Here is a 12,838-nt window from a genome sequence, read left to right on the forward strand (position 1 = left end):
GGCTGAGAGGCAGGGGGCTGGCAGGGATGCGTCGGCCTCGGCGCGCTGTGCGGCGGTGCGTTCCCAGGCCCCGGTACACAACCTTGGGCTGAGTCCCATTTCCTCCCTGAGAAGAGCTTGAGGGAGGGGGGCAGGGACCGCGGCATCACTGGGGGACAAGCTCCCCCCAACCCTTGTAGAGTGGCCCAGATGGGGCACACTGGGCTGTGGGGAGATGCTCGTGGCACGTTATTCACTAGCCCGTTATCAGGGGTTAGAATCCCAGAGTCTGGCATTTGGAAGGAACTTTAAGGTCAATATCAAGCCCTATCACCTCACTTCACAGAAGAGGAAACTGGGGCGCAGGGGGCTTCAGTTTCGTGGCTGAGAGTTCTCGACTGTCGTGGCGGAGACCAGTCTAAAACTCTGGCCTCCTGGATTCGGGCTCAGCGCAGGCCAGTGTGCCACCTGGAAGGGGAAGGACACAGAGATGGGAACGGAGGGAATTTTCTGAACCAGTTAGGGGTGGGTCCTGGCTTGAGCCCCACTGGGAGTCCTGGATAGACTGGCATCTGGGAACAGGGGGGGGATGGCGCTAGGATCTGATGCAAAATGCCAGCCTGGGGGCCACAGAGACGTGCTTCCACCTTTGTGCTTTGACCTTCGGATAAACTGCTCTTTACAGTTTTCCCAGCTTCTCGAAGGATGTAATTTTATTGTATGGACTCATAGAATGTTAGAGTTGCCAGGGACTTGGGGGTTTCTGTGGGCCAACTTCCTGCCCAGTGTGGGAACCCCCTCTGGACCGGCCCTTATAGTCACTGACCCTTCTTTCTTTTCACTTTAATTGAGTTATAATTAGCATACAGCGGTATATTAGTTTCAGGCATGCAACATAGTGATTTGATATTTTTATACATTGTGAAATGATCACCACAGTAAGACCAGTTACCATCCATCATCACACAAAGTTGTTACAATATTATTGACTCTATTCCCTATGCCGTACTTTACGTCTGGTGACTTATTTATTTTATAGCTGGAAGTTTGTACATCTAAATCGCCGTCACCTATTTTGTCTATCCCCTCACCTCCTCCCTCTGGCGACCACCTGGAGGTACTCTGTATTTACGAGTCTTTCTGTTTTGTTTCGTTTGTTTGTTTTCTTTTTTAGATTCCACATATACATGAAATCATGTGGTATTTGTTTTTCTCTGGCTGATTTTTTTTCACTCAGTGTAATACCCTCAAGGTCCATCCACGTTGCCACAAATGATAAGGTTTCATTCTTTTTGATGGCTGAGTAATATTCCATTGTGTGTATAAACCACATCTTCTTTATCCATTCATTGATCCATGGACACTTAGGTTGTTTCCAAATCTTGGCTAGTCTCAGAGGTTCCAAAGAGGAAGGAAGTTTCTAACTCCTGGGGCAGAGTCAGCTCTGAGTCAGCTTTAAATATACAGGGACCATGCGTGTTGACCCAGACCTTCGGCTGTAGGGCTGGATCTTGTTCTCTGGCGCCAGCTGTGCAGAGCAGACCTGGCCTCCCCACACGCTCCCCTCAGCTGTGCTCAGGTGGCGTGTTTGGGGAAGGAACGGGCCGCTGGGGTCACACAGCCTGGGGCCCCTCTCTGGGCTTCGCAGTTACCGGCTGTGTGACTTGGACCGACTAACTTCTCTGACTGTGTTTCCCCATCTGTGAGAAGAGGCAGGACCCAGGACAGGGTGGCCGTGGATTAGCTGCGACCTCTGCGGGCTGTGCGCTGCTTGGTGACCCCGCCTCGCCTGGTCCTCCAGTCGCCTTGCCCCGCCCCACATCTGAGGTCACCCATGGCTCCTCCCCCTTCCCCCTGTACTGGGTGGAGGCGCCGGGAGCAGCAGGGACACAAACTCAGCCACAGCGGAAACGGGAGGGCGCCGAGGTGCAGGGAGCTGGGAGCAATGGAGAGCCGTCATGGCCGTGGCCACGTGCAAGCCCGGCCGCCAATGCCCCTCCCCCACAAGGGGCCAGGTGTGTGTGTGTGGGTGGGGAGTCCTCCACACCTGGAGCTCTCACTTCTGGAGGAGGGGGTGGGGACATCAGGCTGGGCTGTGGGCCCCTTCCTGAGTCTGGCGGGAGGAATGTGAAGGACCCTCCGGGCGCCTTCATCCAAGGACACACGACGCTCCCAGAACGCTTGAGTAAGGCAGGAGCATCAGTCGTGTGGCTCTGAAGGAAGACGACAGCTCTCACACGAAGCTCCAAATACACAAAGTGAATCTCTTCTGTGATTAAGTCCAGCCACCCCTGGCCCTGCCTGACGTCTGTGGTTCTCGGGAAATTGAAAAACGTTGGTCCGGCCATTGACTGTCCATCGCGTCTGGAAGACCAGAGGGACTGGAAGTTCCCTGGAGAAGCGTGTGATTTCAGGACGTGGAGACATGGAAGAAGGCAACGTGACGTGGCAGGGAGGAGGGTGGGGAGGCGTGTGTGTGTGTGTGTGTGTGTGTGTGCGTAAAAGGAGGCCACGCGTCTTTGCGGGGTGAGCTGAGCAGAGCTGACATTTTCACTAATAAAATGCCGAGGAAATGCTTTAGTGCCCTAGAGTCCATGTTCACTGTGGCTGGAGATAAATGCTTCCTGGAATCCTGTAGTAACACCAAAAATCACTTCACAGGGGTGAAACATGGGGGGAAATGGGTTTTACGCCTCTGTCTTTTCAGCCAGAAGCAAACTGGCTTCTCCCTGAGTGGCGTCCTCTGTGGTCAGGGATGTAATTCCCAAATAACGTCGAAAACGACACAATGTCCCAGTAGCACACGGCTGAGCGTCATGCTCTGAGTGGACACTTACTCTGAGATGAGTGTGTCTGGGATTTCAGTGCATAGATTTGTACTCATATTATTTGTTCTATATTTATATGATATTTATCCTCATATGTTCCAGAAGTCTTCTATTGAAAGATTAAGTCTCAGGCACAGTTTTAAGTGACTGTCACAAGATACCTCATTTAATCCTCCTAGCGCCCTCTGAAGCAGTCTTTCAAGTGGGGAAACTGAGGCTCAGAAGACTGTATTGGAAGGTCAACACCATCTAGAGGGAGGTGGTGGACCTGCAAATTAAACCTTGGCCTTGACCTGAATCCCAATCGAATCCAAACTCACCATGTCTCACCCTCTCCCACCCCACACCCCCTCCCTGGACTTAGTTTTACCTGTTAGGTTGGAATTAGATCTCTTTCTTTTCAAGCCAGTCTAGAATGATTGTACATCCACACATGACACCTTCCTTTTTTAACCATAGCCTAGAGGTATCGCAGAACCCCTGAGATCCTGTCCTGCTTGTTGGGATTCAGATTTTACCTCCTTTTTGGGAAAAGTGCAATATTTAATCTTTCGTGAGAGCGGAGCCTGTAATTCCCCCATTTTCACAGGCCCACGACACCCCCTCGAGGTAGGGGGAGCCTTACGGGGGCCCCTCTCGCTGCTGAGAAGGAGGCCCTCTCTGCCTTGTAACCAACCGCTTTGTAGATTCTGATAGATTTTCCAGAGAAAGGTTTTATTCAGCTGGGACTCTGACCCCTTGTGAGACGCTGTGGTATTTGTCAGCTATGTGGCCTTTGCTTGGTGGTGACGTTATTAGCTATTCCAGCCAGTCCACAAGACTCTGTGCCCCCCCAATAAAACCTCTCGATCAATTTCATTGTTTGGGTCATTTTTGTTGAGCTCTGAATGAAGGGGAAAATCGCTTCAGCAGCATGTGGTTTACTCCCCGCTCAGCAAACAAATATCCACCAAATATAATACATTTAAGGCAGAGATTGTCACCGTTCAGGAATGTTTTGCAGTCGGGTTCTTTCTAAACTGAAAACATTCTTTTAATATGGAGAATTCCTATGAGGACTGTAAAAATGCTACTCACATGACATATTTCCCCATCTTGAATGGAGCCTACTGAAGAGTTATTAAAAATTTACCTTTTTGTAAATAAAGTTCTTTAAGGGACATTTTTCTTGCTGCATTTTAATGTAAAGTTCACTGCCCAGATGGATGAGGGAGGAGACAAAAGGCCATTTAAAGCTCTGGTTCTAGAATGCTCCTAGTGTGCAGTTAATTGAATCAAGTGACACACATGGGCCATACTGTATGTGGACATAGTTTTAGTTGTAGGTGGCTGTCACCAACCCACAGAGACTTAAACCTGGGGCAATGGAGAAAGTGTTAATTCAGATATCTTACTTCAGTAAGGGTGTCTGGTAAGGAAAATTATATGTGTGCTGTTTTATAACAGCTGATCCTAATTCTTTGAATTTTGAGTTCATTAGAAAACTCCTTTTCTGTATTAGTATAAATGATTCCATTTTTTTCAAGTCTCAAGTATAAAGATGACACTACATTGAATATTTGGAAATGCTTTTTTGAACAGTGAGACTTGTAAGCTTTTATTTTTTTATTTATTTATTTTTTTTCCAGTATGTGGGCCTCTCACCGCTGTGGCCTCTCCCATTACGGAGCACAGGCTCCGGACGCGCAGGCTCCGGACGCGCAGGCTCAGCGGCCATGGCTCACACGCCCAGCCGCTCCGCGGCATGTGGGATCCTCCCGGACTGGGGCATGAACCCGTGTCCCCTGCATCGGCAGGTGGACTCTCAACCACTGCGCCACCAGGGAAGCCCTAAGCTTTTATTTTTTATTTTTTTGCCTGATGATACTTGAAGCAAAATGATAGGTTTTTACTATTGGCTTTTTACTGATTGATTTAAGCCATATTTGTCTAGGGTACACCTATTATTCATTCTCTAGACTGAGGACAATTTAGTTATCTTCCTGACTAGGGAAGTTGAAGCTTTCCTATTACTCTTAAAGGTTACCTTAAGTTAATTTCCCTGAAGAGTCCTATTGCTCGGTGTAAAATAGCAAGAGTGGCTGGGCTTGAAAACAGGGCCATGGAAACCCCGTTCATGGACCAGACTTTCAGCTTAGCCTTCGGAAGGGCGGGAATCAAAGTTCCAGCAGAAACCTCAGTTTGGAACACTGGTTCCCAAACTTCGGGTCCCCTGCAGGACTTGTTCAAACACACAAGCTGGGCGCCCCCCTGGAGTTTCGATTCAGCAGGTCTGCGCAGGGGCCTGAGGCTGTGAATTCCTCTCAAGCCTCCAGGCGACGCCACTGTTGCTGGGCCAGGGACCCCACTTTGAGACCCACCGTGCTAGGGTGTGGTGGGTAACTTTGGGGGTCAACAGGGTCGGGACACTTGGGCTGCTTCTATTTAGCCTCCTGGTGGACATAGATTTAAACAGACATCTGGGTCTGTTTGTACTCAGTGTCCCCTGGAGGGAACATCCGTGTGACTGGGGGATTTGGCAGTGACGCGTACGGCTCCCCTGGGGGACCCAGTGGGAGGCGAGGGAGGAGAGCCAGTGAGCCCACGACGAGGTCGCTGTGGAGCCCGAGCGGTGCCGACGTGACAGCCCACACTGAGGCCATTTGTCTGTCTTCGAACAGCCAGATGGGCCCTGTGTTTCCAGGAGCTTTGGAGGATATTTAAAATACTTTCTGCTAACTTGGTTTAAACGGAATAATGAATGCCTCTCCCCACGACAGCAGAGTCTTCTTGCATTTTCCAGAGTCTTAAGTGAGTCTTACACTGGATTGCTAAGACTCTTCTTCCCCAGGGGCAGCATGGCTGACACCTGAGGAGTTCGGTGTCCTGTCTGCCGGGTGTGTGTGGGAGGGGAGAGGCCCACGTCTCCGATGCGCTGGCAGGACCGTGGAGCGGCCGGCTTTGGAAGGCCACTCGCTCACTGATTCCAGCAGCAGTCCCTGGGTGCTGCCGCTGCCCTGGGCAGGCCCCCGGCAAGGGGGACACGGGGGTGACGGAGCAAACGCCCTCTTCTCACGGAGACCACGTTGCGCAGGCAGGCGGACATGTACCATCGTGTCAGATGCTCGGAGGGTTTGGAGGCAAGTAAAGAGAACGAGGGGCTAGAGAGCACGAGACAGGGCTGAGCAGGGCTTCCTGAGGAAGCGGTGTTAGCAGGGACCGGGATGGAGCCAGGAAGGTGTTCAGTACCTGGGAAGTGGGTACTTGGGAAGGCATGTCAGGCTGAGGGGACGTGCCTGCCAAGCTGTGGGGCCAGAATGTTCTTGGCCATTTGTGAGCCATGGCTGAGGTCAGTAGGGCTGATGTAGGGGTTCTGGAACATGGGGAGGAAGGGAGGGAGTGCAGGAGACAAGTCAGGGGAGCCAGAGGCCATGAGGTGCACGCGGCCACAGTGGGATTTGGAACTAAATTGCCCTCAGAAGGGGAGGCATGAAGTCGTAGGGTTGAGGGCAGCTCAGTGATCTGATGGCATTTGTGCCTGAAGGGCGCTGGCTCCAGGCAGTGTGTCCCCTGGGGAGGGGTCAGCTGGGCATGAGGGCAGCGTGGACTGGGGCGGGAGGAGGGGTCAGGCCGTGGTCAGACTCGGGGGCTCTCTCGCAGACAGGATTTGTAAGGGCTGGGACGTGGGATCGAGCAGTCAGGGACGACTCTGGGGTTCGAGCTGAGGCAGGCGCGAGGTGAGTTCCTGCCAGCCGAGCTGGGGCACGCAGCGGGGGAGGGAAGAGGCAGACTGGGGCGGGGGGCAGGGAATCCGGGGTTGCTTTCACACGTTTGGTTTCAGAAGCCTCTAGACATCCGAGTGGAATGCTCCGAGGGAATTTAGGGAAGTCGAGACTAAACTGGAGAATCGGGGTGTACAGATGGCAGCCAAAGCCCTGGGGCTGGAGGAGACTGAGGCCCGAGCCCGGGGCCCTCCTATAGCCACAGGTTAGGAGGAGAGGAAGGAGAGGCACAGGAGACGACGACGAGCCGAGGGTCTGAGCGTCTGCAAGCCTCCCAGCCTCGAAAGGAACCAGCCCCCGTCTCCCCAGGGCCACTGTCGCTTGGCGGGTCCAGAGCACACACCCACTTCTCCTTCTCTTAAGGGGGGCGCTGCCATTTCTTAGTGGGCGAAGCTGGTAGCAGTGCCTAAGCCCGTGTCCCTGGTGCATCGATGGGGATCAGAACATCTGAAGTTGCCCTGAAATAGCCGTCAAAACGCTGTGGGCAGCACGCGTTTACCTGAGTGGGGGGCGCAGAGCTTGCAACAGATTCTGAAGGCAAGCCCAGGGGATAGTTCTCAATACTTGCTAAATGAAAAAGAAACTGAAGTAATACAGTTTTAGGCTTATCAAGCACAGGAAGAGAACAAATCCTTTTACCCAGATTGAAACTTACAGAAATTTGGCAAAGTAAAAACGAATAAAGTATCCAAGGACCTTAAAAATATTCCCACCGGGGGAGGCAAAGATCAACTCCTGAAACAGAGAAATGCTAGTGAACCAATGTGCAAAGCGCCCCTTCCACCACACATCTGTCTACATCCGTAACCAGTGATGGGAGAATCGGCTAATTGCCCAAGAATGCATCGGAAGAAGCAAACTGCACCAGCGGTGAGCTCTAAACTTGGACAGCACTGTGTGAGCAAAAGTAATAGACTCATTCCTTCCTGAGGAGGCCACGCGGAGCCGTCCTATGGCCCTTATGGCCCCTATGTTCCCCTTTAATGCCATCGTCAGCGCAAACTATTGCCACTTAGGGTTTCCCAGAAACAAAGGCCCACTTGTGTTTTGGATCTCCATCCAGCTTCGACACACTCACGCTTTGAAGATGGCAAAAGAGACAAAGACGACTGGAGATATTTTTAGAATCAGATTCAACACCAATACATATTTTCCTGCTGGAAAGTGTTCTTGATTAAGCTAAGTACTGTTATTTTCTTTTTTCTCACCGCAGAGCAGAGAGGACACAGAGTTTCTTTTGCATTAAAACGCCCTGATTACAAATAATCCTAGTAGAGTGGGTGGCAGTGCCCATTTCAAAATGGCCTTTCCTTCTCTGCTCATTATCAGAGCAGAGAGATGCTGAGTCCAGTGCACAGAGAAACCAGAACATTTAATTCACTTCCAATATCTTATTCGAAAAGAAATGAGGTTGGTGGAGCTTGGGAAAGCCCTTCTTCCTGGGTCTTATAAAGATGGTGGTTGTGTGAGTTTCCCACAGGGCCCGAGGGAGACCGAGCGGGGAAGGAGTGGCCTAGGGTCGGTCACCGCCTGAGTGGCTCTGCCTGGCTGGGGCAGTGCTGTCCTGCGGGCCGTGTGAGGGCCGACAGCCTTCTGGGCCCTGAATATTCAAATCAGGGACACGGATTGTCTTGGTGTGACTGGGAGCTTGGTCATTTTGAGTTTACATCGGGAAGTGTCCCACTTTGGATACGTTTTGGTCAACTGGTACATTTGTAGAAAAGGGAAGCCTTCATGGGTAGAGTTGTTTAAAAAGCACTTGAATTTTTTTCTGACTCCATTTTAAATCCCATCAGAGAGTAGAAATTTATGATTAGAAAAATGTTCATGGAATATTTTCCCAGGCATATTACTTCTATAAAATCAGTCTTCAAGCTTCCCAGCCTCTGCTTACAAATGGCTAGAGATGAACATTCTCAGAATAGCCCAAACAAGTAAGAGACGTAGTGTGTCTTGAAAAATAATTACTTTGTCTCAGCCTCTCAAAATGACTGTTCTAGATGTCCCACCACCTGTACCAAACGTCTCTCGCTTCTAGATCGCATGTAAGTAAACCCTGAAAGGACTTAAGTCCTGTTTGTGTAAAAAAGCTTCAGGTTGGAAGATCATATTCTCCAAGCATGCCACCTTTTCACAGAATTTTCGAACTTTGTATTCTGTCTGATGTTTCCAGGTTTAGTTCGGCCATAAAAATTAGGTGCTGCTCTTGCAGTACCGGGGGGCGGGGGGGAGAGGCCTCTCTCGAAGATGAGGGTGTGCCCACCGAGGCGACTTCCAGGGCACAGTTGGGCTTTTGAGAACTCTGGTATCTTCCTCATCAGGTCCAGTGGGATAAGCAAGACCCACAGGACGAGGCCTCCCCTTGCAGCCCACATGGATCAAGCACTTCCACGGCTCCAGGCCCCAGGCTAGCTGTTCTCTCAGGGGATCCCTCCCAGGCTCCCATCTGTCCCGCTAGGCTCCCTGCTGAGCCCTCTATTCACAGGCATTTGTCCTGTGATGCGAGTTTTGATAACCTGCCTGAGCTCACAGGGCCTCTGCTCAGTGGAAGGAGACTTCACCCCAGTTCTGCTGGCTTCCCACTCCTGCGCTCCAGCTGCTGTGTCCCCCAACATCCGTCACGCGGTCCTTGCAGCCACCCTGGGAAGCAGGGGCTGTTCCAGTGAGGAAGCTGAGTTTAAGTGACCGGCTCTGGACCCTGAAGTTCTTGAGTAACAGGCTCAGTGCTCCGACCCAGACCCTCCTGTGATCCACCCTCACATCCGGAGCCTCCTCTATTTCTTCCCTGGGCTAACTCGCCCCCTGGATGGTGTCTTCAAGAAATTGAACACAGTGATAAACAGACAGACAGACAGACAAAAACCCTCGCTTCCTACACCAGTGCTTGATGTTTCCCACTTGGCATCGTTGCGTTCCCTTGGATACCTTAGGAAGGGAGTTTCAAGGTAAAAATGTAGCAGGTGAAAGAAGCCAATGTCTCACTCAGAGTTCCAAAACCTGGGAAGATTCTCTTTTCTCTTTTAGTTAATCAGAAATTATTTGGAAGACATAAAGACAAACCCAGGGTAGAGATGACAGTTAGAAAAAGCAGGCCATTCTTATTTTCATGCTAGTAAAACAATGTAGTTTTTAAAATCTCATAATTGTTATTGTAGATATTAAATCAGTCCCAAAAGCCTCCATAGTGGTGCTGGCAGGGTTTAGTGATGGTGGTGGTGTAGCAGTGTGGTGATAGTAGCGATAGTTGACCTTTTGTTTTTCTTTTTACGTTTTGACCCCCTTTACCCATTTCTCCCACCCCATGACCCAACTCTGGCTCTTTGTACCTATGAGCTTGGGTTTTTTTTGTTGTTTTTTTGGTTTTTAGATTCCACGTGCAAGAGAGATCATGTGGTATTTGTCTTTCTCTGACTTATTTCGCTGAGCACAGTGTCCTTGAGGTCCATGAGTGTTGTCACAAATGGCAGGATTTTATTATTTCTTATGGCTGAATTGTGTGTGTGTGTGTGTGTGTGTGTATACACACACACACATTTATATTTGTGTATATGTACGAATATATATATATATATATATAATATATGTGTGGGTTTATTTCTATTGAGCTCTCTATTCTCTTCCGCTGATCTATGTGTCTGTTTTTTCTGCCAAGCAAACTATTTTAATTACTATAGCTTTGCAATATAGTTTGAAATCTGGGAGCATGATGCCTCCAGCTTTGTTCTTCTTTCTCAAGATTGCTTTGGCTATTTGGGGTCTTTTGTGGTTCCATACAAATTTTAGGATTATTTGTCCTATTTCTATGAAAAATGTCACTGGAGTTTTGATAGGGATTGCACTGAATCTGTAGACTGCTTTGGGTAGTGTGGATATTTTATCAATATTGGTTCTTCCAATCCATGTACATGAAATATCTTTCCAAATATTTTTGTATTTTCCTCAATCTCTTTTATTAATATTTTGTAGTTTTCAATATACAAGTATTTCACCTCCTTGGTTAAATTGGGAAAGGGGAAGACCTTTTTAAAAATGCAATTCAGTTTATTTACTGTCTTACAGCTTACAATTCCAAAGTCACATTTTCTTGACCTGTTTGTTGGCATAATAGCTTTATTAGTTCAAATCAAGAGAGAGATCACATGTTCTAACCTATCACGGCGATGCAATATTTAGCTCTTATTTGTAGCTGGAACTCAATACTTTGTTTCCTGTACGTCTGCTGGGTATTACCTACACTTTGCAGCATCTGCTCAAATCTGTGTTTACCTGTTACTTTGTAAGGTACCTTGGTTTTCGATCTCTCACAGTTACATTCCAATGTTTGTGAGAGGCTCTCTTGGACGCCAGTCCCTCCTGCTTGGACAGGTTACCCTCGGGACCTGCCATAAGTGACCTCAGAGCCATCTGCCCTCTACCTTGTAAACCAAAGGGACGCCCTCATATTCACCATGCTTTAACTTGTGCTTATTTCCGATGGGCCAGACAATAGGCTGGGGAGGGCGAGAGCTCTCAGGGGGCAGCCTGATTATCCTGCCAGCCTCTCGAGAAAACCTCCCTCTGGAAGGTGTCAGCGGGCCCTGTGGACTAACTTCTTCCGAGAGGCGCGTTCTACCTCACACATTTCACCTTCAGCTTCCTCTTTCAGCTCACCGTCTTCTGAATCCTCAGGAGGCACAGTGTTCTAGGCAATTGTTTTTCTTCAACAGATAGACTGTCTCCCCACTTGAGAAGCTGCTGGGGATTTTCAGCTTCCTACTTTTCACAGCCTTTTACATTTTTGCACACTTTTTAATTTTATTTTATTATTTTTTTTTACGTGGGCCTCTCACTGTTGTGGCCTCTCCCATTGCGGAGCACAGGCTCCAGACGCACAGGCCCAGCAGCCATGGCTCACGGGCCCAGCCGCTCCGCGGCATGTGGGATCCTCCCAGACCGGGGCACGAACCCGCATCCCCTGCATCGGCCCGCGGACTCTCAACCACTGCGCCACCAGGGAAGCCCCTGCACACTTTTGAAGTTCCCATTATATGCCTTCTCAGTCTCTTCACTCGTGAACATTTCTTCTTCGGCTGTGTTTGATTGCCTTTTCCTGATTGGCTTTTTCCATGATCCCTCTGTTTTGCAGTCTGGTGATGACTCTCCACCATCGAGGGCATTTGCTCAGGCATTTCCCAAGCTCTGGGCTCTGCCACCAGCTCCCAATGTATGAGACGCCGTCCCCCACCCGCTGACCTGTGCCAACCACGGAGGGGAGGGAACACTTCCCGGGGTGGCTGGGACCCTCTCCCCCGTCACCACCACCCACTCTCCTGCTCCGGGTGACGTTTTCTCTGTTTTCTGTGTGTCCCTAGGAACAGGGAAATCACCTCCTTTGGTGAAACATGGGGCAGAGGTGACAGTCAGAAAAAGCAGTCACTCCTATTTCTATACTAATAAAACAATGCATTAAAAAAATCTTCAGAGAACATTGTGCAATCTTTATAGTTATTTTGGTTTTTGGCAAAATTATTTTCTTATTACGAAGAACTCACCAGTGCCAGGTAGGAAGCACCATGTCATCTGAGGATTTCCCACATATATATTGCTTTGCTGGGGTAGAAATTAATCATTATTCAAACGTTGTTTCTTTGAAATAAAAGGCCAACAGGTAGAAGAAGCTATGCTAAGTACTTCACAAAAATCACCTCTAGTCCTTAGAACATTCCTACAGGGTAGAGTAATCTCCACTTTACAGCTGAGGAAACCAGAGGCTCAGGGAGGTTAAGTAACTTGCCCACAGGCAGGACAGCTAATAAGTGACAGGGCTGAGAAAGGAACCCCGGTATTTTAATTCCATGCCAGAGTTAGGGCTCTTGGCTCAGTGGCAGGTGGGTCTCCTTGTTACTACACCAGATGGTTTTCACAAGCAACACAGAGAGTAAGAGGCCAGGCTTGCTTCTGAGTCCCAACAGAGCCGTGGAGGAAATTCTGGTAGGACCCTTCAAAGCCACTAACAGCCAGCGTCTTTCTAACAAATAGTATCACGGACTTCGGGGTCCCTTCGAACACATCACTGATGCCAGGATGGCAGCTGATGGGCACAACTGAACATCATAGTTTGGAGACGAAAACCTGTCTTAACCTGTCCATGTCTGCTTCTAGCTCTGTCTTTTCAAAGTATTATACACGAACGCCAATTTTTCTTACCCGGTCACGCATCTCCGTTTATCCTAAAAACTGCTTCCAGAAACTAGGAGGTAGGTCCTGGATGCTAGGTTTCATATGCTGAGC

Source organism: Mesoplodon densirostris, chromosome 12, assembly GCF_025265405.1.
Source record: "Mesoplodon densirostris isolate mMesDen1 chromosome 12, mMesDen1 primary haplotype, whole genome shotgun sequence".
Classification (NCBI taxonomy): Eukaryota; Metazoa; Chordata; class Mammalia; order Artiodactyla; family Ziphiidae; genus Mesoplodon; species Mesoplodon densirostris.